General features: G+C 42.1%; 1 long non-coding RNA gene across 1 annotated transcript in view; it reads left to right on the top strand.

Moving 5' to 3' along the window:
* Window positions 1-24,771, top strand: part of LOC110404500 — a 39,378-nt gene extending 14,607 nt beyond the window's left edge. The window contains exon 2 of the long non-coding RNA XR_002442284.1: window positions 12,170-24,771. This is a non-coding gene — a long non-coding RNA (uncharacterized LOC110404500). The remainder of the gene's footprint in view (window positions 1-12,169) is intronic.

Genomic DNA, 25,547 nt, shown 5'->3' with positions numbered 1-25,547 from the left:
TAGAGGAGGAGACAAAGAGAAGAGGTCTCTGAGGTACCTGTGAGGAAAACCATTTGGGGCACGGTGAGTCTGAATTGAGAGCAGAAATGAAGGGGAAGCCAGCACGGGTCAAGGAGCGCAGGTGGGCTCCAGATACGAGCAGTGCTGTGAGGCACTGAGCTGTGCTCAGCTTGCTGCTGTTCCTGGGTGGTCCAAAGGTGTAGTCCCACGGAGGGCTCGTTGCTGTAAACCAAGCCCTTGCCTCATGGACCTGCCATGGAGTCGAGGGAAGCAAGTTCAAGTGGGGTCACCAGGAAGAATACGATCATTGAGTGGTAACAATGCATAAAAATGAGCAACAGACCATGAAATTCAGCCTCAGTCTGTTTAAAACGCTGGAAATGTGGCAAAAAAAAAAAAAGTACATTTAAATATATTGAACCCCAAATGTGATATTGAGTACCTTTTTTGAATGGTATTTGTATCTTGTTAATAGAATTAATCCCATGTGTCCTTAATTAATTAACCCCGTGCCTAAGCATCAGGACATCTGGATCAGACGGTGATGGAGTTCGGAGGGGCACCAAAAACGCTTCCAAATCCCTGGCAGCAAGATTGGAGAGACCACAAATGGCCAGCTCTGCTGTGGCAAATACGTTTTCCCTCTTCTCAAATGGACAGGAGCCCCTGGGCAGACTGGAGGTGCAGAAAAGCTGTTTTGTGCTGGAGCCTGGATTGCAAATCATGGTTGGGTCCCATCTGGGCATTTCCATCAATTTATAAACACTTTGCTCCTCTCTTAGCAAGGATTTTACAGTTGCTCTGGGCTTCTGCGGAGCTTTTCACAGGGGACATGTTGTTCCTTTTGGATTACGCCATCTTCCATGTATGTTACTGGCTGTGGAATATCGTGATTTAGACACCCAAATAGCCCTTTCCCAAATGAAGCCCCTCCAGCTTATCAGTAGGGAAAGCAAAGCAGAAGCGTTTCAAGTTGAACAAAAGATGCAAGAAATAGAATATTTATTTAACAGAAAAAGCTCAAACAGAATTACGCTCAGTGCACATTTGATCAATTTTGCCTGCTTAATGCACCTTCATGAGCTGAAGATAAGAGCCAGCCGACCGCGCCTGCGATAACACAGTCACAGAAAAATACCCCAGTGAACTCTCTCTGAGATAACATCTTCAATAATCTTTCCGGTGTAAAATAAACAGCCAGAAAAGAAAACAGGAATGGATCCAAATATTCATGTCTCCCTGGCAGTTGTGTTTCTGGGAGTGGAATGGTTCTGGATGGAGGATCCTACATATGGCTTAGTTAATGGGTCGTGATAGGAGTGAAAACCTTCCTAAAGAGGAATTTAAAAATGAGGGCTCAAAGAAGAGCCTTTCTTGTCATAATTTATGGGCTGAATGCTTGCTTAAGGAATGCAAATAATCCTTAGCAGACATGACAGCCATTGACATCTATGAGAGTAGGCACTGCAACTCGAGCTGGGTTCAATCTGCCAAAAGATATTAGAGGAAGGTGGCAGCATGTGGTATTGCCTTTAAGGAAACTATTAGCTGAGGAAGCAAATCACATTTCTCTAATTGTATTAGTATTGGCCAAATGTGGGAGTTCTCACCTACACTTTATTTGGCCAAAATTTTCCTTGAAGTCAGTTGGAATTTGCTCGAGGTAGGGGTTCTGTAACAGCTGAAAAATGTCCTCAGGACCAAAATCCACTGTCCGTTCTTTTATCAGATGTGCTGATTAAGTGTCAGGAGGTCTCTACCAGGGGGTTTATGGACATGTGTAATACGTGGGCTTGTGAAGCTGCACAATTGCTGTAGCTGGCAGTGAGCGATATTTCCTCTTGTATCTGAGCGCTATTAGATGCAGAAAGGAAGACAGAACCTTACTTGGAAATGTGAAACAGAAACAAAAATGAGACGGAGCCATTTCTGGGTGTACCGACACCATTATAAAAAATAATAATTTAAATCTAGCCATTTCATCTGCATTTTTTCTATTTTCCATAAAACAACATGTTGCATTATTCTGGTCCGCAGTGGTATAATAACTTCCAGGTAGATAAATAACCTCCATGAATATTAGCCATTGAGGAGTAATGACATTAATGCTTTTTTTTTTTTTTTAAGAGATTCCAGATTTTTAATCTGAACACATGAGGCCTGTGCTATACTCAGCACCCTCAAGAATTCCCTATATGCTGGACCTGAGATAAGATTGTATTCATTTCTGGTGGAGCAAAATGGATGAAGTACAGTTTCAACTCCTTTGAGCCGTGCTACTTATACCACTTCTATGCTTGACCTAAACAGCTGCTTGATATCCCATATTTCATCTTTATACACTCTTTTTTCTTCTTTTTTATTTATTTTCCCACTGATTTTCGTTATAAAAACATCAGGGTATACGTGTTTTGATTTAAACAGCTAAAATGTTGTTTCACATTCGTTATTTTAAATGGTCGAGGCTCATTCAAGTACACTGAATTTTCCTTTCCTGGAAAATTGTAAGAAATTAAGAAAACATTCTTACCTTTATGCTTATATACATTAAGATTTGGATGTTGGTCATGTATGACTGTGTAGGAACATATATTTAAAGGCGTGTGTGTTTGCACACATGTATGTGTGTGAGAATGGACAATAACCTTGAACACACTGGGAATTTCCCAGCAGTAGGAGAGATAGACCATTTTCCTTAAGATTTTTATTGGGATCCTTTTTGGGGCTAAGGTGTGAAAATTGGCAGCTCATTGCATTTTCTGACAGACTGTTGAAGATTGGCTAATTAGAAATCAACTCTGATTCCAAGTCAAACAAGCTGAGGCCACTAAGTCTTCATAGGATGTTTGTCTGAAACATTTCAGCGAGCACTAATATTTTCAGAAAGAACAATATTGTTAACCCGTGTTCACAAGTCCAATACAGCACTTGTTATAAAGCAAAACTGGTATAAAATTTGTTTTATGTGAGTGATCAGTCTTCACGATCCTTCCAGCCAGGAAATAGAGACCAAATCTTATGGTCTGTTTGTTATTTATGTAAGTGCTTACACCGATTTAAGTGCAAGACTTAGATTTTAGCTGCCTTCTGATGGTTTATTCAGTTTCCCAGCTGGAGTGATTAAGGTCAAAGGATTTCCCAAAGGTCACAGCATTCGGTGATGCATCAGTCCCCATAGAAGCCCCCCCCCCCCCCACTCTCCATCCCTTGTCACTCAGCTGGCTCCTCTGTTCTCTAACAAGCTCCACACCGGTGAGGCTGAGGACAGAATTTTGGCCCTGTTTCCTCAGCCTTATTAATTTCAAAGCACTCTTCTACTATATACACGCTGCAGGCTTCACGAGTCCACATTCTGGCCTGAGAGACGTGGTAGACACTGAAATAAGTTTCCCTAAAGACACGGTGGAAGCTCCATAACTCAAATCACTCAGAATTGGGTCTGACAAAGCACAGATGAATATGTAGGTGTGAACAGAGTTTCTTTGGCAGAAGATGTCAGAGCAAAGGACTTAACGTGCAGTGTGCTCTCACATACTGTTACTCAACATGCAAACCACTGGTGGTCTGTGAAGCATCGGAACATGAGCTGTGAGATGATAGCAATTGCTTTGTTGTGTTTTTCTGTCATTGTTGCCTTGTTTTAAGCACAGTTGGAAAATATAAGGGGAGAAAATGTAAGCACAAAGTACTTAAATTTTAGGCTGACTTTTATCAGCACCACACAAGGTGGTCCTTGGATTGTATGTTATGCAAAAGTCGGATTGACTGTGAATTGAAAGATGCTGAAAAGCACTGTGGCAGCAGATGAAAATGAAAGCCAGGTTGAGAGAAGCCTTCTGCTTGTGTTCATCACTGGGGCACTGGGAGCAATACCAAAATATTCAAGTGGTTGTGCTAGTGTCATTTCTGATTTCTGTGTCATACTGAGGTGCTGGGTATAATACTACATCCGCTTTGCGATCCAAGAGTTGTGCTTTCTTGCCACCACAGCTGATTTGACACATTTGTCACGTATCTTCTTGTGCCTATGTTATTGTAAAATCAGGAACATTTTAGTGAGGTTCTCATCATTCTGCTGTTTTGAAGGCTATCTAAGAGGTATAAATTGTTGGGAACTTTCTGCTATCGCTGTACTGCTGGAAGGCCTTTTCCAGTCATCCTGCCTAAATAGCTGCTGCATCACAGCCCTTACATATTATGAAGGATATTGGCTGTAAAGTTTGAAATTAAAGTCTGAATTTGGTGCACAAAGAATGGCTACTACAGAAAGTAGGATTATTGCGTAAAAGAGCATTGATAATTCTGTACCGTCATGGAGCTTTTCTACAAAAAGACAAAATAATAATTTCATGGGTTGTGGGGTCTACCTGGATGCATAGTGGCAAAATAGAGGTGATTATTCTAAATTGTTTTGAGGATGGGACAAGACTTTGAGAAAAAGCAAGGAGGGTAATTCTTTGTCTCTGAAATCAGTTGTTTTTATTCACTCCATGGGGAGATTTAACCCACAGAAAAAGAAACGTGCATTTTTTCCAGTGTGAACAGTTCACCAGAATAATGCCAAAAGAATGGGATCATCCTCCATCCCCTCACATCAGAAGTTTTAGATTCCTTAGGCTTTGTACATTCTAATGATATTAAAGTGTCTGTGACTTCATGGCCACCACAGAGTCAAGCTGAGGTGTCCTTGGAGGTGATCTGTGTTTCTGAGATGTGTGGTCCATACCATGCAGGCTCAAGAATGCTTTTCGTGGTGTTGGCCTTAAAGCCTGTTTTATTTATTCTGACTGTTTAAACCACTATCTGTTTTTGAACATGGCCGTTTTTTTATAGATTGTGGAGATCATTATTTGCACAGTTATCTGTTCTCTCGTTCATTTTCAACTGTTTTTGTTATATACATATGAAGTACTTTGGATCCAGCAGAGTTCATAGAGTACAAAGACTTGTGCTGGAAAAAAATATTTGCATTTCGCTAGCATTCAAGAGAAAGGTCAATAAAATAAAGCAAGATGAGAAATCATGGGGTGAAATGCTGGCCCCACCATAGTCAATGGGAGTTTTGCCATTGTCTTTAGTGGGGGCCAGAATTTCAGTTGTGTTGTCTCAGATATGGAGAATGACTCCTTTTAGTCCACACGTTTCAAGTCTTAGGAGGCAAATAGAATAGAAATAAATCAATATCCCATCAGAAATGCAGATTTCACCTTGTCCTCTATGTTTCTGAATCCATAAAACATAAATTCCGGACAAACTTTGAACTCTGTGTTTGACTGAGATTTTTGTTACTCCTTTGGATTTCAAGAGGACTGACTGTTACAGAGGTTGCCAGGACAGACTCTATAGGTGGAATAACCTGAACGACAGACATACAGAACATTCTTATAAGATGAAAGCGTTCCTCTTATAGATCCAGGACCGGACAGGCTGTCTGCTCCACACAGAAACAAAGACTGAAACCATATTGGCGTGGTGCCTGATACAACACTAAATGCTTCCCTGTGGCTTTCTACTCCCAGGGAGAAAGAGCAAGGAAATCAGCAGGGAAACCAGTGGAAGTCATGGTTTGACAACATCAAAGAACAGCTTGGACCCTATCCTTATAGAGAGAAAAAGGTTGCCAGGATCCCATGAGTTGGCTGACTAATAAGTGAAATGCTGCCAGCGCTCAGATTCAGGACGGCTTGGGGTGACCCAGTGAGTGATGGCCATTGCTGGTGGAAGAAGTTAACAGAAAAAGCATGGAGATAAAGAAAAATAACCAAGCAAATACAGGAATTGGGAACTCATAGGAACACAGAGGGAGTCGCCTCTTGAATCAGAAACGTCTGTGTTAGTAGTAAGGTCAACAGTGACTTCTGAGAAGCATTTGCAATATTCATTACCGCTTCCGTCCTCTGACATAGACACATCAGCGTGTGGTGTTATTTGTCTTGTCCACAAGGATCAGAATAATGGACAATGTGGCAGGGAAAGGAGGAAAATACATCATTTAAGAAGCAGGACGGCCAGATGTACGTGAACACTGGGATTTCACATAATGCGCATGGGTCAGCCCCTTCCAGTTATTATAAACAGCTCCTTTATGAAGACCAGATCCTTACTGAGGTCTGAGTGACTTGATTTGCTCATCTGCGCAAGAGAAAGTGGTTAAAGCAAGCCACGGTGCTGCAGGGCAAGGGACAGGCAACTGCCTTTGTGCAAGAAGGGTTGATGATTGATGGTGAAGGACTGCTTAGGCTGTGCAGAAAATGTTTCCTAGTTAGGAAAAATCCACTAAATCAGCCTAAATGAACTGGATGAAAGCTGTTGCAGTCTTCAGATTTGCTCAAGTGGGATGTTAAGGTGAGCAAGGTAAGGAGGGTGGCTCTCAGTTTGCTGTAAGTCTTCCCTCAGCGCATCGATATGCTCTTTCTCTGCACCTCCTGGATTTCAGCTCCCATTGAAGAGCACTGCAGGACCTGGTTTCCCCTGGAGGGGACCCCAGTGCAGCACTGAAGCCAACATCTAAGTGCAAAGAATAATTCTACTGGAGGATCTCTGGCCGCAGACATGCATGCTGCTGGCTCATGGGTCTTGTCTTTAGCTAGATCATGGGATGACCAGTGTGATAGGGCTGCAGATCTACTCACAGCCTCTTTACATTTTAGAAAAATCACTTCCCTGTATTTCCACACTTCTGATTTTTACCTTTTTCTGTTTAAATTGTCGGCTTCTCAGAGAGGTTTGTACAGCACCTATTGCAGCAGGACCATGATCTCTTCTGAGGCCTCTGAATGCCGTGGTAATATAAATAATAAGAAAGAATTTATCAAAGCATACAAAGGAAACTCTTTGTGCTTTGATTTAAAGCATGTAAAATGAGTCTTGGAAAACATTTCTCCAAAGGAGTAGAGGATTAATTAACACTTGCCCAGTCCACTGCAACCACAAGCAGTGCTGGCAGCCCTGTGCACAAATGTGTTACCTGCAGGAGCATGGGCAGACACCAGATCCTACAGGACATCTCCTTGCTTCAACTGGGTTTGCTTTTCTGTGCCAAGGAAAGAACACCTGATGGAAGCGAAAGGGGCACACACAAAACTATGCCCTATTTAAAGAAACTGGGAAGGAGTGGTTTAACGTCCTTGAGTATTAGCGTACTTATTGCTAAGCTTCAATATGTTGCTGCATATTTGATTACCAACCCCTTTCAAAAATTTCAAGCCACAAATTCCCTCCAGGATGGCATCTGAGGGACACAGGGAGACCTCACAGCTGCAGAGAGCCACATTCCCATGTGCCATCTGGTCAGAGTTCATCAGTCTTCCTCGCTGAAAGACTCAAGAGTTGGAGTTTATCGTCTCAGCTGGTTCAAATTGCAGAGCACGAGAAGGGGGAATGGTTTTCCAGCTTTTAAGCCAGGATAATTTGTTTGCTTTTTTTTTTTTTTTAATTGCAAAAATGCTTTAAATCCATCAAGTCACTCTTCAGAGTTATAGAGCTGCAATAAATCCTAATCTGTTTGGACTCAGTTTCCGATTAATTTTTTTGCCAAGCACTCTAGTAAAAATGGATTAATTTAAGGCTATGTGGAGAAAATATATATAGAATTTTACAGCAGCCATTTTTTTAGCTGGATTTTTTTTTTTGTATGCATGTTTGAATCATTATAATAGCAATAAAAAGAACAGGCAATTACATTGCCTGTAAAAAGTCATTAGGAATGGAAATTTATAAAACCCCGCAATTAATGTTGCATGAGTACATACACATGCACATACACAAATGTACTTGAAAAAATAGGAATACAGTGGATAAATATAGGATATGGAAAGAAAAGGAGACTTCTGGAGTCTGAAAGAGCTATCTTCAAGCTTTATTGGATTGGAGCTAGATGATCTTTGAGGTCTCTTTCAACCCACGCCCTCCTATTTATGAAATCCTAGCAGTCTTGAGGTGTATCTATCATGTGTAGATGTGGTACTTAGGGATGTGGTTTAGTTTAGTGGGTGTTCTAGGTGGCAGGTGGATGGTTGGACTAGATGATCCTAGAGGTCTTTTCCAGCCTTCATGGTTCTATAATTTTGTGATTATGTCCCCCCAAAAAGAAATTCGTGTTGTGCATGAAGCACAACTATGCAGCAGACCTTCAGGGAGGGAGCAATGTGGGGTGCCTGGGGGTGAAGGAAGAGAACGCCACTGGAATGCAAGGAGCATCCTACTCTTGGGTGGGAACGCCCACGTCCCCAGACTCTGAGAGCTGGACAAAGGGGTTAAAACAAGGAGAGATCAGCCACACACATGCAACCTGCCCTCATTTCTCAACTGATCTTTGTATAAAACTGTGAATGCCAGTGCTCGACATTTATTGTCCGCAGTCCTGATCACTGTCTCGAATCAGGGACAGCAAATAAACACACTTGGCCTGAATGACTCGGTTGTCTGCGGAGAGCTGAGTATTTCTCCATGGGAGTATTTATGAATGCGCTGTGACAAGGAGACAGTGATGGACACAAGGTTAGAAGGCAAAAAAGCACCTTTTGGCAACCCAGGAGCAAACCCAGCCTGATGCTGGACTTTTTAGCATGTGTGTTGATGATGGGAAAGCAGAACCAGTGTCATCTGTGCTCACCCCTCTTCCTCCTCTCCAGGGAAACATGCTCAGGAAAAATGGGATATATATTGCAAGAAGAGAAACTGTGGAGAGCAATGGTCTCCCGTCACCTGAGAGCAAACAGGAGACCTCCGGCTTTCCCTGCACGTAGGTGGTCTGGGCCAGTTTAAATGAATGCATCGGAAATGCAAAGAAAAAAGGCCAGGGGAGAAAAGCATCCTGCTCTCACTCAGCCATCACAGCACAAGAGGATTATTCATGAACTTATACTTTAAAATCATTGTCAGTCCTTGAGGCCAGTTGTTGTATTTTAAAAGGAGAAGCTCAAAAGTTGAACGTGCAGGTTCATTGAAATGCTCAATTCGAAGAAAATTTCAAAAAAAAAAAGTCATACTTCAAGAAAAATAATCTCAAGTAAGATATGCTTGCCAAATTCATTCAAAGGACTTTTTTCCCTCCTATCAGCTGCTCTTGTATCCAAGGACAACGTTATTTTCCCATTTTTGGAAAAGCTTTGGATGGGCGTTTGTTTATAATATCTTATTAGAATTTGCTAAAATATTTTCAGCATAAGACCCATGGCGTCAACTCATCTTTCCTCACTAAACCAATAAGCATGTATTAAGGCACAACGCGTTGAGCTTCCTGTTTACATCTGCAGATGGCAAATTAATGCTTGCTTGCTCCTCCTCTTCATTAATCTCGCCTTTTCCCACATAATCCATAAATGAAGCCCAGATGTAAAGAATTAGCTGAAAATCTCTCCTGACCCCCACCAAAAAAATTAAATAAAATGCTGTAAGAGGAGCATTGGTAGCACTGATTACACTGCAAAAGTGTTCTGTAATTCTCCGAGTCCTGAAGTATATTGTTATATACATATTGCCATATGGGATTATACTGCTAGATTATAGATTATATATTATATGGGTTATAGATTATGTATTATGGTTTGTATGCTAGTTCTCTGCTTACAAGACCAGGGGTATTAAATAGAAACCCTTGAAAATATGAAAAGCAAGCAGCTAGAAACTAATAGGTACTAATCTGAAACCAGCGAACCCAGCAAAGAGACTCCTAAACAACAGATATGGGATTGAGTTTCTCAAAGTCCCAGAAAACTAGACTCAGTGTAGGTTGTAGGCACTTACATCATTTATGTGCTTTCAACAGTGGTCTTACATATAAAAATATGTTCTCTGTTTGGTTTTCAAGGCAAAAGCTTGTCATGAGATGTCTGTGATTCCTTCTTTGCTGCTTTGAAAGCTTTGGATAACGTGAGCATGTGCCTAAAGCAAATGGGCTGGGAAGAGCCATGTCCAGTGCCCATTCAGCCTTGCTCAGAGAACATCAACACCAGCAGTGATTTCTTCTATCTAACCTTCATACCAAATCTCTTGTGTCTGTTAGGATACACTGTCTTATTAACAATATTTACTTAAGACGCTTCAGAGTTCTTCTTGGTGCACTGCCCATCTCTTGCTCCACTCAACCCTCCCCAGCTCCAGAGATGTTCATGGGTGGAAACATCCCATAGCATTCATTTCCAGCCTTAATGGTTGGTTGGACTAGATAATCAGAGCAGTCTTTACCAACTTTAATGATTCTATGATTGTATTCTCTTTTATGCAACTGCAATGATGTCATGGCCAATTCCTGATCATTCTGACTCAGTGCTTAGCTAAAGGCATTCCAAACACAAATTCATCAAAGGGAATTAAAGAACTCACTCAGCCACACATTCACCTCCTTCTAGTAAAAACAAAACCACAGATGAAGTATTTTAATCTGTAATTATTAAACCACTTTAAGAAGTGACACGATGCCAGCACGCGTGCCTCTGCCTGCCCTGAGCTGCCCATGAACCCAGGGAACACAGCAGCTCTGAGCCCAAGTGCAGGAGCTGGAGTCCCACAAGGCAGAAATTGCTTTGCAGAGAGGACAGCTTTGAAACCGTGCGCCAGGGGATGAGCTGATGGGAATTCAAGGCAAGAAGTCACCTCCTTTGGGCCCTAGGCCATCGTACACACCTCGAGGTAGGGCATTTTCCTGCACATTTATACAAGTTAGTGGCTCCATGGAGAAATTACACTTTCTTTAACAGCTGATGAATGTGAAAATCTAAAAGATCAGAACTGTCATGAAAACTCCAACACTTCCAGGAGTTGCTTAAAAAAATATGAGTGATTTGGGGGTCTTTAGATTTTTTGTTTTATTTCATCAGCATTGTAATAGTCAGAAATGTTATTGTGGTGTTTGAATGTGAGGGTTTTATTTCTAAGCATTTTTTTCTTTTTAACTCTACCAGTAACCCCTTTGGTGAGAAATATGTGTGGGCAATGAGGAAAACAGATGTAAACTGAACCTGAGAATCCAAGTGAGCAAAAAAAATTATCAAAAATGCAGAAGTAAATTCAGTTTAATGACAAACGGTGATATTTGCCATAACCATAAAAAAGGGGGGGGAAACCTAGAGAATAAAGCATGTGAGAAAATGTGCGAGGAAAATACTCACCTCATGCTCACTAAGCATGAAAGTAGGATCCATTGGCTTTCATTATTTTTCATTAGTTCTCAACCACAAACGTTTTGGAAAAAAAAAAAGAAAAAGAAAAGGAAAAGAAAAGGAAGAAAGACAAAAAGAAAAAAGAAGAAAAAGAAGAAAGAAAAAAAGAAAAGAAAAAAGAAGAAAAAGAAAAGAAAAAAGAAAAAGAAAAGAAGAAGAAGAAGAAAAGAAGAAGAAGAAGAAAAAAAAAAGAAAGGAAAAAGAACTGTTCAACTTCAGGCTGAGTTGTTAATTGTTGAAGGAAACAGTTTCCTCCAAGACTGATAAATACCATAGGGTATTTCAAACAACTGAGTAGTAAATCAAAGAGAAGTGCTGTTACATTATACAATGAAATCAAAGTGATTTGCAGAACCCTAAATGTTTCTTCGTTATCCTTAATCCTATACCATTAAAGTAACGAGGAACTCCGATAAGGTTTTCAGACAGTGACAAGGAAACAGGAAAATTATGGACGTTTTTATTTAAAGCATTTCTCTCGGTGCTTTTGCTTTTAAATACAATGAAATATTGTAAATACTTCTATGAGGTTCTAATAAAAGAGGCTGTAAATGAACCTTAAGCTGAAAGCTTTGTTAAAAGCTGAGACCAGGACAGAGTCACGCTGCTATCCTGCTATTCTAGATTTAAAATAAAAATTAAATATTTTGTATTATAGTAGGCTTTTTACATGGCAACAAATGCAGAATATTTTAAAAACCAGAAGTTATTTTTCAGTGGCACAAAAAGTATTATTCAAGAAGGAGGTGAGTAAAAATTATTTTTTGTAAAAAAGACAAATGTAAAACGTTAAGAATTAGTTTCCTTCAAATATAGATGCCGAGTACTTTCAATACAATGCATAACACAGGCACATTACACTAGATCTCTGCCCTACATTGACATGCACTTTGCCACTTGTTAGAGCTGACACACTCAGTGCACGTGCTAGGATGGAGATCACAACTATTTTTGCATGACCTCGTTGTATGATGATGAATATATGTTATGTTTTCTTTATTCTACAGCCACTCCGACAGTGTCTACACTGATTTTTTCATCAGTATGTCCACAGGTATTTGTAAAAAGACATGGAATGCTATTTCTCTCTGCATTTCAGCATAAGAAGTTCCTTTTTTCCCATTCAGTGCTGCCCGTACAGCTCCATGCAAGTCCGGAGCGGCGGCGATTGGAGGGCACTGATTTCCAACCATGCTCTAAGATGAGATTGTGGACGAATCCCCGTCACGGCTACCCAAGCCTGGATCATTTCGACAACCCCATGCTCCCAAACGTGGAGAACACTGCTTTAATTCTTCTGAGCTGGATTAAAGGGAACATATGCCAATGGCCCCGCGCGGCAGTGACAGAGCGGCCATAACTCACTGCTACCAGCGAGCTCCGACTATTTATTTATCAAGTTCAGCCGACAGACTTCTAAGTGATTTAGATGTTCCCCAAGATAAAAACAGTGGAGTAGTCAGGGGCTTTGCAAATCTAGCGTTGCATCAGCAACTGAAAGGGACCAAGAGGGAGGGAGGTTGAAGCAGCTTGTGCGTAAATGAGCACGTTTTGGTCTTCTTGCTGACTGACATTACCAAAGACAGCGCATTTTGCTGCTCTTTAGGCACGTCCCTTATTTGTTTTCGGTACAGAAAAGGAAACAGTATAGGGAGGACGGGACAGAGCAGCACACGAGACGCCAAATCAAAAGACAAGTTAAAAATGGCACGGATTAGAACAAGGGAGGCCTTGGGGAGAGGGAAAAAAATAATCGGTTCCTAAAGGGAATGAAAACGTCACCTTCAGAGGATGACAGGAATTCCTCATGTAGGGGATTTAGCAGTGAAGGACAGATTCCCTTTTTTTTTTTTTTTTTTTAAATTGAAAGGCAAAATATATGTTAAGCCTGACAAGCATTTTTGAACTTTGAACTCTCTGACCTTTGAAGCCCCCAGAATGAACCTGGGCTGACTCTGAAGGAATGGCAACAAATGGCAGAGTCCGTCCCTCTGTTGGCTTCATCTCTCCTTTACAATCCAGACAAGGAAGCCCAATTTTGCCCCACTTTGCACCTTCCCTCCGTCTTTTCTCTGCTGCTGCCTGGGGCCAGCACATGAGACAATCCTCTGTGGTTTTGGGATATTTTCTGAGTTTAGAGTTATCAAATAAAAATAATGTGTCTTATGGGAATGGGAGTTTATCTTCCCGTCATGAGAACAGTAAATGCCAGACATTGCCCTTAAACCTGGAAGCCTGCAGCAGGCACAGTGCAAGAAGAGTGAGAGGAAAGTACATGGAGCAAAGCCTCTCACCTCTGCTGCACTGGGTTTGCTGGAGCATTTCTGAATTGAGAAAAAGGAGAGAGATGTTTGCGTCCCCTCCTGAGCTTTGCTGCTCCCTCCCTACCTGTTCTACGTCCTCATAAAGTGTAAAATAGTGCCATCTACTGACACTGTATTTCAATACTCTCACCAAATGGCTCCAACAAGCTCTGGGCACTCAGCAGGAGACCTCAAGAGCTGATTTTGTATCCCTTGGTCACTGCATTAACTCTCTAACATGCTGCTTGGGTGGCAATAAAGCAGCCATAGACCAATAATTGAGATGAATGTTAGTTTCTGATAACACCAAAGTCGCAGGGTAAAAATGATATTAGCCCCAAAGGTAAAAATCTATCATGATATCACCTTGCTTGTAACTGCCATCACCCAAAAGCCAACCACAAGAGCAACCCAATGTTGGACATATATGCCCAATACCAGCGAGGGGAGGGTTATTTTGAAATACATGTATAACCCAAGTTTTTAAAGTACATAAACTGTATGGAAGGTGCGCACTCATCTCAGGACAGCCTCAACTTGGAATAGCTTGCACAACCTACTGTGTTACTTCCCAGATGGTGTTTTCCCATTTCCCAGCAGATTTACCCCAAAAATATCCTTTGCTTTACCTCCTGTGTGGGTGAGGTACACGCAGCCCTCCCAGGCTGGCTCCTGCAAGCTGCTCAGCTCTCCAGTCCCTCCTCCATCCTCCCACCCATCACACTGCAGCACGCTTTGGCTCCTTGGCCAGAAGTCCTGACGTGACAAATGAATCTGTGTAACTTTCCATTTACCAGCCTCCTCAAAGAGGATATGCAAGCGTGTGATTACAGCGCGTTATCAGATACCAGCACTGGGATTTTTCCCTCTCCTGTTGTTTTTATGATGACGATGAGTTGTTGCGATCTTTATTTTACAAGACAGCGCTCGTTGGCTGGGCCGGTAGAGGAGGGTCACTGATTGCTGTGACATCCCTGCAGGTATAAAGGCCGGTGATTTACGGCAGGGGAAATTCATATTAACTATAAATATCTTAATAACTAGCTGCGAGGGGGAGAGAGCGGGCTGTCCATCCAATGCAGACTAATTGCCATTTAATGGGCAGCGTCTAAAACTCTCTAAAACAATGCTCCTGGCAGAGGGTGTTGCTGAGGTTATAGAAAGGGCTTTTAATCTGCGAGAGGAAACAGGGCACAGCAGTGCGACTGCTGCCCTGGGCTCAGCCCTGCAAGCCTGCATCTCATGGGAGCTTGTTATCTCATGGCACACAGATGCTGTCTCCTGTCCCTGGCCAATGACTGGACCCAAAACACCCGACTCTATGTGTCCTCCAGCTACCCTGTGCCAAAAAACGTACCTCAAAGCTCCTACACATCAGACTGGAAACTCAGGCTCTGGTTAATTTTGTAATGTTTGAGTGCTTTTCATCCAGGAAGACTTACAGGTAGCTTAGGGGTAAATCGGAAGAGAAAGGTGAACAACTTTGGTTGTGCCTTTTGTGGTTTGCCTTTTGGGCTTCCTGCAAAGTGGGAGGTCTGGAGACACCTCTGCTCTTTATGACCACCCTATGGGCCCCTTGTCCAAAAAGAACTCATACTCACCAGCTCACCCCATTGGTTTTGTGTTCTTAATTCAGGAAAGACTGCTCTTTGGAGCAGTGCCTTCCCCCAGATCTCTACCTCCTTGCTCCTCTCTTAGCTCAGACTTCAAAGGAATCCAACCCCTGTGGCACTTTCACTGAAGGGGAGACAAATGAGTCTGGGGATTGTTCTCATTTTTTTTGACGTAAATCCCATGGCTTTTGGTTCCCAGGATCTCTTTCAACCTATAGGGAGGTTTCGTCTGTATCGTGTCTAAGCCAGAGGACCTCCTCAGGGTTTACCCCCTTATTAAGGAATTTATGAAAATAAAAGGACTGTGAGGTGACCCATGGTTCTGCCTACATGTAGGATCATTTACAGTTTCTTTGAGATCAGCTGGCAGGAAGCACTGCTCGTATATTAAACGTCTCCTGCCTTTCTACCCAGGATCATGGCTGGGGTTCTGCACAGAAGTGAGTGATGAGGAGCTGCAGAAATAGTTCAAAGGTCTGCCTGTTCCCCTGGTCAGCCATGCTATGTGATGGAGTGTAGCTGAAAATGTTATTAATGTACCTACTGTTTTAGCAAAAACTCTGCAAAGTTCCCTGCTCTAAGAGTAGAACTGCTTACCGCTAATGTTAGAATCAGAATTGTTTGAGTTGGAAGGGATCTGTAAAGGTCATCTTGTCCCATCCCACTGCAATCACCAGGGACACCTACAGCTCCATCAGGATGTCCCTGTTCGTTCCCTTTTCTCACGTTTAATGAATTTTAAAATGAGCTATGAAATAGTTATCAATAAATTTGGACTTTGAAATTAGTCTAAAGTTCTAGAAATACTCTACAAAGAGCATTATTTGGATCAGAAGAAAATGTCTCCGAAGAGCAGGGGGATTGGTAAAACACTTGTCAAAGGAGACAAATGCTCCATTATGCTGTATTTATTTCCCAGCCTGCAGTTAGGCTGTGTGAACTGCTCACAGCTGTCCCGAGGCCGGGCAGGCTCCTGGAGAGCCCGTCCTCAAACAAGCCATAAATGTGGGCTGCAGATGCTGGTTTATGGAACAACTGCACACACCCAACAGATCCTCTCTGGTAAGTACAGAAAGTGTGGAGATGTTGCTCCTCCTTCTCTGTGTCTCTTTTATTTTTGCTGCTTGTCACTCCGTTTTCACTCAACACTTCCCATTTAAGCATCAGTATCGACAGACCAGTGTGCTGGCTGCAGATAACTGCAATTGTTTAGGTGTTCCAGTACTCTTGTAGTCTCCCCGGTATCACCCAGAAGAGTTTAACAAGTCAGAACCTGATAGGTAAATTGCAGCCTTCATCACCATGACTTGCAAAATCAGCCTTTTCCATAACCACCTGGAAAAAAAAAAAAAAACAACCCCAATCTGCACAGCAAGATCAACATTTCCTCCAGATATCAATGCCTCTGCAGCTCCAGCAAACGTGATGGCAGATGCTGCCATCCCTCAGGGCTGGTTTTCATGGACTAAAAATCAGCTCTTTAAGCTTTTCTGAAATCAGGCTGCAACGCAAAACCTCCCCAAGCTCTTCTCAAACTGGAGTCACTTGTCTGTGTTGAAGGCCAATTACCTGCATGAGCAATCTTCCTTGTAAAGTCGTTTATTGGAAAAGAGCACATCACTTCTCTGCCCCTGTTCAAAACAGAGATGACTCCAGTGCAGATGCAAGTTTGCATTTTGGAAGCAAAGCCAATGTGAAAGCACCAAGAAGAGAATTAAAGTTGCCTGATGCACAGTGCTTAAACATGCTCCTGCCTCATGGCACACAAAATTTGGTGTCAGAAAACAAAAGGGTGGAGGACACATTGCTGCATTGGGGGTCCACCCTCCACCTCTTCCTTACAGATGTGCATCTGAAAAGGGACCCCAGCATCCCCTTGTTCTGATTTGTGTTTGAACACTGAGGCAACAAATGCATTATCACTCTGTAAAATGTGAAATGGAGGTGGAAGTAGAATTTGTGGAGGGAGAAAATGGGTTTTATAGGACTGAGTGAGGAGAGGTGAGCTCCAGGCATGCCAGCTCCACCTGGGGATGGACCAAGCTCTGCCAGTGCTGAGCTTGCCCAGTTTACTCCAGAAAAACACTGAATTTTCTCATCTCCGGTCTGGATTTGCAGTGGGAGAGCTGATGTTTAACCCAGGGGATCAGAAAACAGACCCCACCATTTTCACTAACCAAGATGAAGACAGAGGGGTGGAGGTTCACCAAACCACTTTCATTAGATGCTCTCCCAGATCCAGAGGCCTGCCCTTCAGCACATTGCCAGCACACCCCAGCCGTCTTCACCAGCTTTTCCTCTACCCTGTGATATCACAGCAACCCCACAAAGCATCGCCATACCTACATGAGGTGAGTTGACCTCCTCTGGTCAACTCCATTCCACATTGCAAATGAGCAGCTCCGCAGCCTACACCTTATTTTTGTTCTTGGAAATAAATCTGACTTGAAAAATTGCTCTGATAAATGAACGAGCAGATTCATGGCATGGAGGGTAATCCTCAAGGGGAATGGAAAGAATACAGTTTGGCAGTAAAACGCTGGGTAGTTGGTACATAAATTTCTCACAAGCATGAAGACAACTGGCAGGCAATGTCAAAGGCATTAACACCTACCATTGAGCGTAATTATTTCAGTCTGTTACCAGTCTCAGGGTTAATATACATTTCAAAAACTCTGCGAGAAATCAAAGTCCGGGAGGTCTGTGCAAGCCATTTCAGGAGGCTGTAAATTTTATTTTAAAAGGAAGAATTTAGAATTGCATAAACAGTGAACGTTTTTCTACTGAAGAGAAGAGCATTTTACAGCATCAGCCTTAGCCAACAATCAGGTTGTCTTTTGCGTTAAAAATCTTTAAATTCAAAATTACATGCATGTTTCAGGGGAAAATAGCTGTAGAAAGACTAAAACACTAAGGGAGAAAGCCTCAGCAAAACGTCTCCTCCCACATACATGCTTTTCCCATTAAACGCAGTGTGTGGACTGTGATAAGAACTATTTGTAGACGATTTACTCGTGCTGATCATTCCTATTCCCCCCCACATGTTATCCTCAGATACAACCATCTCAGCTACCTATGACCACCAGGGACCTCGAGAGAAGCCAGCTCGTGAAAATGTCTTCATCCAAACAACAGCAAGTATAATACTTTAACAGCAGATGCAACAGGAAAAACACAATTGATGGCTGCAGGGAGGATTATCCACACTGGATATCCATCCTGCATGGAAAAGATATTTTGCTGTCAGTGTTTTATAATACTCTTCTGAAATGTGGGGTACATATTCTGGTGTTTAGCTAGCAACTGATTCAGAACTGACACAGTTACTACAACATGGTCATATCCAAGGGACTTCTACTACTCAAGAGAACTTGAGCATCAGCCTCTTGGAAGGCTGAGAAACGCCCCTGTGGAAATCCCATTCCCTGCACTATCTTTCTTTTCCTTGCACTGGTTTTATGGACATCTTGATTTTTTTTAAATACATGGGAAAATTTTCTGCCAGATTCTAAGTAATCTTACACAAGCATTCTGCCATTGCAATATATATAGCATCCTTTTCAAGCAATGGTGCCGTTTTCTTTTAGCACCAAATGTTCAGTGGAAGATTTGGATGGGCTATTTGTCAGGACTTTAAGCCACTTTGTCACAATGATGGTGATATGGCTCTGCTTGCTGAAAGCCTTTCCAGCCATGGCACCAGGAGCAAGAAGAAATTAATCTCCTTGTAAGTTATTCATCATTCATTGTCAGCAGAGCCAGCGGGCTGGTTAGCCTTCAGGTATTGGTCACCTGTGAAATAGGTTCAGCCTCTGAAGAGCAAGGCTGAGGAAGGTAATAAAGCACTCTGAAAATTATCTTCCTCCACTGCCTTCAGCTCCCACTGCCATCTGTTTGTGCACAGGAGGATGTAATTCCTTGTTTTCCTGTGTACAAATTCACCACAGTTAAACACCACGAGCTAAATCCTCATCTGAAGGAAGTCAAATTCTGTGGGATAATGCTGATTTACACCAGCCCAGGAGCTAATCCTTTGAATGTGGACAGATCTTTGAGTAAAATAAAACCAACAGCAGCAATTCATTGAAAAAAAAACCCTATAAATAGATAGATTAAATGATACCCAGAAGGAGAAAGAACTCCCCTATCCAAAATCAAAGCTCAGGGCAATAGCCAAAAAGCAATGGTATCGTTTAGGGGCAGATGAAAGAACATGTAAGTTCAGCATGATGTCATGGCTGTTTATGCAGTTAAATCGCTCTTTATCATACACCAGACACATAATGACTTTCTAAGGCTCCCACTGGACGGATGGTCCATCTCTGTAATAAATGTTGACAAGTTTTATATAAAACTGTATATCATTTTCAATTCCCAGCGTAGCCATTTGAACCTGTGATTAATAACCTCACAAATCTTATCTGTTTGAAAATAAGAGGAGCTGGGTTTGTTTCCTTCAGATTAGGGTTCAGGGCTTAACAACAGGAAAATAGCCTGCTGAGATCACTCTGGTTTTCATGGCCCATAAAAGTAAAAATTAAGAAAATAGAATTTAAAAATACGTGAAACACTCATATCACAAAGCAAATAAGATACTTCATGAGTCGCGATAACATTGATTCATGAAGTCTGTAACCAAACAATTGTTTTATATCAGGCAGAATAACTGTGAACGGAGAGATAGGCACTTGTACATTTAAATTAAAACACTAATTGGCCGATAAGATGTACCGCAAAAAAATAATCTCCAGACTCGAACTTCTTGGTGGCTTGTCAAAGTGAAATGAGAAAGCTTTGGGCAAAGATAGAGGGCAAAATAGGGAAAGAATTTGGGATCTCAGGTCCAAGTTTGGCTTGGCTACAGTTGGTATCCAGAAACACGACAAAAGAGAGAATCTTTGTGGATCGGAGTCCCTGGGATGCTGCTGTATCAAAGGCAACATTCGGGCAGTGGTAAAGCTGGTGGATGATCTGCAATTGCTTTAGCTCAATCCAAGTGGGAGGACTTCCCATCCTCACGCGCTGCTCCTGCTCAATCAACTGCAGTTGTAAATTTGTTTTGTTTCAGGCTTAAAACTCGGTACTTAAAGAATTCCTACCATGCCCTCTGAAAAGAACTGTCTCTGAACCTCTACAACTGTATCCTCTTCTTCCAAACTCCCCCACTACCATTTTGCACCAACAACCAAAGCCGTTCACCAGTGGCTGATGAAAAACGCTGATGAGTCCGTTTTCCTGCAGAACACCAGCAGAAAAGGATGAAAAGGAAAGCATCCAATCTGTGTTTTTCCCCTGGCGTGTATCAAAATACATTCATCTGAAATATGTCCTCTGGTTTGATTTTACATAGCAATTTTTCCTGAGAAATCAGGTACTCCGTGCCAAGATTTTAATTTATTTGGAAATGCAGCTTTCCGCCCAAAATTGTCAGCAGATTTTCTCTTAAAAGTGCTTAGAGTTATTGCAATATTAAAAAGAAAAATTACCTTGCCTTTGACTTCCACACAGTGAGCTGCTCACGGAGGCTGGAGATAAGCACTGAGAACTGAGTGCACTCCTTAATTATATCTCCTTGATATAAAACTTCTTGTCTGCCTTTGATTTTATGGCACTTCCATACAAAGTCAGGGCAGGGATGAAAAGAGCCACTTTTGCTTTTTGTTCAGTGAAAACTTTGTGTGTCACCAACAATGCACATCAGTGAGGGAAGCATGGAACTGAAAAATGAGGTGGTTTGTGGAAAATTTGAATAACCTTTGGAAAAAAACACAACTTATCCCTGCATTTTCAGATCAATGTGAATGTAAGGATTTGAGGACAACAGTTGTCCCTTCCAGGGCCTGGATCTGATCAGGTTAACACATTTTTAGGGGAAAAAAAATCACTGATTTATTTATTTTTTAAGAGTGTTGTTATTCAACCACGGAACACCTCCTTCTGTCAGCCTGACAAATGCTCAATAGGCCCCAGGTTTCCATCAGCCAGATGGAAATTTTCTGCTTTGTGACAATGGAAAAACAGTTTCACTGAAAAATGAGGGAAAAGAGTCAACAAAATCAGTCAATATTGATAGGTTTTTAGGATGAGAATAACACATTCCAAATAATATCTGGTTAATAATGAATGCGTAGGAATATAACTTAGTCCTGCTGTTTTAATTTGTCCTTTTATAGCATCCATCTATTTAAAAAAAAAAATTAAAAAAAACCAAAAACATAGAAACTCTTAAACCCAAGTGCAATAAGGTGGCTACATAAACTTGAATGATTTCACTGCTCACCAGTTCAGAATATAGAGATCATTACACACTCAAAAAAATTGCATGACATGGTAAAGTGAAATAATACATAAGATGTCATTTGTTTGGACAGCAACATAGAACCAGGATCAGCCTTCATGCCACCGTGGATCACCAATAACACCAAAGTGGGTGAAAGTCTGGGAAATAACTGCATAGTGAGACTAATGCAAACATGTGGCATGGAGGAAACAAGTGTGTTTGTCCACGAGAGGTCTCCAGAGCCCTGTGTAATCACAGGGTATTCCCATGAATTCCTCTTCAGTGTTGAAATGAGAGGGGTGTTTGAGATGGGTTTAGCTCTGCTCACCAGTGCACCTTTGGAGAGAGAAGGGCAAGAGGCATTAGAGATCCCCACAGGTATGGACACGTGGTGATGTGTTAACCATGAATCCCTCTTTGTGTATGTGCTCATAGTATAGAATTGAGCCAGGAATGGGCTGAAACCATCATGGTCAGAGCCCCAAAGTCTGGTGCAGAGGGAGTAGCAAGTTTGAGGGCCTCTGCCCACTGCTTTTCCAGGGAGGTTTGGGTGCTCATCTCCCCTCATCAGTTTATGGGAACCCCCATGTGAGCCCCTATGGAGCCATCCTGTTTGTTCTTCCTCAGCTGGGAGGAAAAGTATGGATGAGGGATGTGAAGAAGAGGCAGGCAAATGTCCCCAGAGGGGAGAACCAGCATGCAGTTGCATCCATGCTTTCCCAGCAAAACACACATTAGCCCACGGTTCAAGAAAGCAGTAATGGAGGAGAGTAAATATTGCTCAGTATTCTCAGTTTCTGGCAGCAATTTAGAGGAGCTGCACTACTTGATTACACATTCTACAAGTTTTTGAGCAGTTTCCTTACAGCCAACATTAACGTTAAGATTTGTCTTGACGCTCTCTAGGACCAGAACAAAGCAGATCACAAAGCCAAACCAGAAGGAGCAAGACGCTGAAGGCTGTCAGGGCATTCACAGATAACCAGGAGAAAAGGTATTCATGCTTGTGAAAGTGTCTTACCTGGTATCAAATAACTGGTCAGCCAATGATGGGGAAGAAAGGGAAAAGTGTCAAGTCTTTTTTGAAATAGTTTTACCTGGAGACCACTAATATGCTGGAGGGTATTTGCCAAAGATGCAATCTTAGCAGATGAGTGGCTACTTCAGCAATTTCTCTGCTGAAATAGTGGGAACTCCCTAGATGTTGACCTTTCAAGATTGTCAACATTCTGAAGAGCTTGCACAATTGTACTACTGAAGCATTAATTTTGGCTTCCCTACAAACATTTGTCCTTCACGCACCTTGCAGGATAGTCACACAAAGTACATTTTGATTCCGAACATCCAGAAATCAGATTAAGCTTTGTTTCTGCTCTAATTAGTTGCTGACCAGGAAGCAGAAGAATTACTAAACACTAATAGATGTTAATCTCCATCCAAGAAGACTCCATAGAACAAATGTTTTCTGAAAGTGTTTATTCATGATATCGCACTGAGTGATGTGGGTTAGAGGGCAGAGTGGGGATGGGTTGGGGTTGGACTTGATGACCTTAATGGTCTTTTCCAGCCTTAATGATTCTATGAGCACATTCTAAGAATTCATTCTCACAACATCACAAGAAAAGATTGATTTTTTTTTTCTGTTTGTTTAAACTGTAAGTTGCATATTGTTTGCTTCCAGAAGGATATTGTTTCTTTATCCTCTTCTAAGTAAAGGGAAGGACAAAATCAAGTCTATAAAAATGCAGCTCCGTGCTGCAGAACGTCATTCTTTCTACCTATTCTTTCTACTATCCTGTGAACAAAGAGTAAATCAGAATAAACGAATTAGACAGCTCATTTAAAAGACAGCAGAAGATCATTTTTCTGCTATCCACTTTTTCTCAGCTGGTCACAGTGATTGGGATTCTCAGAGGGTATGGCTGGAGGAGCACAGAAGATGTAATGTGCTGAATTAGCAGTGGTTGTACCAAGCGCAGATGCTCTCTTAAAAGCCGTGTAAGCACAGATAGAGTATGGATAATGATAATCACTCTGAGTCTGAGCTACGGTGTGAAACATGAACTGCCTGCAAAGAGTGGAAATGGGCTCAGCTTTCTCTCACCACAGGCCTTAGCCCAAGACAAAGCACTTTGAAAGTTCCAGCAACCGCTTACGCCCTTTTTAATTGTTAAGATTTATCAGATACTGCCGTGAGGACAGCAGAATTCAGCACTACAACTTTTAAAGAGGAACCAAATAAACCTTTACCTCCTCCAGCATGTATTTCACCAAATCCCTGTTGGCTGTTGTAAGTAGGGCATAAATCTCCATAGCTAATACCTTTGCATATTCTTCCTTGGAACTCTTTTCGCTCGCTTCCTTTACCAAAAATGGAAGCAAACCCCTGCAAGACAAACACCGTGTGCTGAGCCGCTCAGCACCAGCTTCCTCCCATCACGACCCCGTGCAGCCTTCACAAAGGCAGAGGCCCCCAGAAGATCTGGGCTTTGAACAACGAATGCCTTAAGTGTGGTTTTCAACTTTTCTTTTCTTTTTTTTTTTTTTCTGATTTGTGGACCATTAAAAACGATCCAGCAGGGATACAGGATACCCTTTAAAATATGGAGATTTCTGCATAGCATATGTGAACTCTTCTTTTTTTCCCCTCTTTCATGGAGCCCCAGGGAGCTGCTGAAAACGCCAGCCCTGGGAGATCAAACAAGACCAGGCTCTGTGAATCAGACGGGAAACAAATTCAAGAGACAAGACCCTAGCGGAAACACCCTCTGGAGTTGTTCGAAAAGACAAATTGGAAGTGCAAGTCCCAGCAGACAGCAAAACCATCCTGAGCTCATGAAAGGAGAAGGCAGCAACCTGAAGTGATGCTTTTCTGTGGGACTGCATTGTCGATGGGAGCAGAGCTTCCCACCAGTGCCTGTGCTGTGGCAACGTGAAAGGCAACAAGCACATACGTGTACTCTCCTGCTCCTGCACAAATTCATCCATCCATTTCCAAAACTGTCCAAGATCTTCGCTCTTCAGTTGGTATGAGACCTGGGATACACCAGTTTATATTGCTAACTCTTGTGTATTTATGAGAACGAAACGGGTGTTATAAGAACTCAGCCCAGACTGGTCCTGGTGAAGGAAACTCAGCACAAAAGGAACAATGGAAGAACCTGCTGTTTCAATCTGATGAAGTCCTTGATGTTAATTAGCAACCACTTGACTTGTGGCAGCAGAAACACTTGCTGCGCTGGTTATGTCAGGGCTGGCTTCTACAAGGTTTGAAAGAAGAGATGATAAATGTGAATGCAGACCCAAGGTCTGCCTGTGAACACCACCGCATGCCCTCTTGTAGAGTTGGACCTCTTTTACATCCTTTGCCACTATGTCCTGTTAGTGATGATGAATAAATGCTTGAAATGTTACTGTCAAGCTGTAGTCCTTCCAAAAATACTTTAATAATTGTTGGTGCTGCTTTGCACATCACCCTTGCAGAGTAGCACGCGGCACTTCCATTATCCTATGGGGCATGTGATGAATATTTTCTCTTTGAGAAAAACAAAACAACATGGAAACAATGTATAAGGAACATTTTATCCACAGTTCATTAAGATGAGAGATAATTGAGCTAATCATCATTTCTTTCAGTCCTTCTCTATTCTTTCCAGAATACCAGATTTTCCAGGAACAAAGAGCTGCACTAAATATCCAGATAATGCTAACCACAGCTTGAACTGATCCAACCATCACTATGAAACCCAAAGGCAGCAGAGTTTTGAAATAAAAACCTTGGTAATAACCCCACGGTATATTCAAAACATATGTTCAAAGCAGAGGACTCCTCATAGCCATTGGGCTCTCCACAGAGCAAGGGGACAACTTCCCACCCATGGCACGTAACGCAACCCCTGCAAAAATATTTGATCATGACACATGTCCCACCCCGAAATGTGTGAAGGCTGCTGTAGGTCTGCGAGTGCCCACAGGGAAGCTGAGAGAAACGGGAAGTAAACTCCGGGGTTAACTTGTAAAGAATGTCGCTATAGAACTGGCTAGACAGTTTCTTCTCTAGAGTTTTCCCATGGGTAAAACGCAGACCATAGCTCTTCCTTCCCATGAAAGGCACTTTGATCTCCCTTGATGAAATGCTTTATGTATTTTGGGAGTTAGCGTAATTGGTTGTGATGGCTCAAGGCTCTTC

Source organism: Numida meleagris, chromosome 10 (assembly GCF_002078875.1).
Source record: "Numida meleagris isolate 19003 breed g44 Domestic line chromosome 10, NumMel1.0, whole genome shotgun sequence".
Taxonomy (NCBI): domain Eukaryota; kingdom Metazoa; phylum Chordata; class Aves; order Galliformes; family Numididae; genus Numida; species Numida meleagris.
Note: the sequence above shows the minus strand (reverse complement) of the source record. Positions and strands in the feature narration are given on the sequence as shown.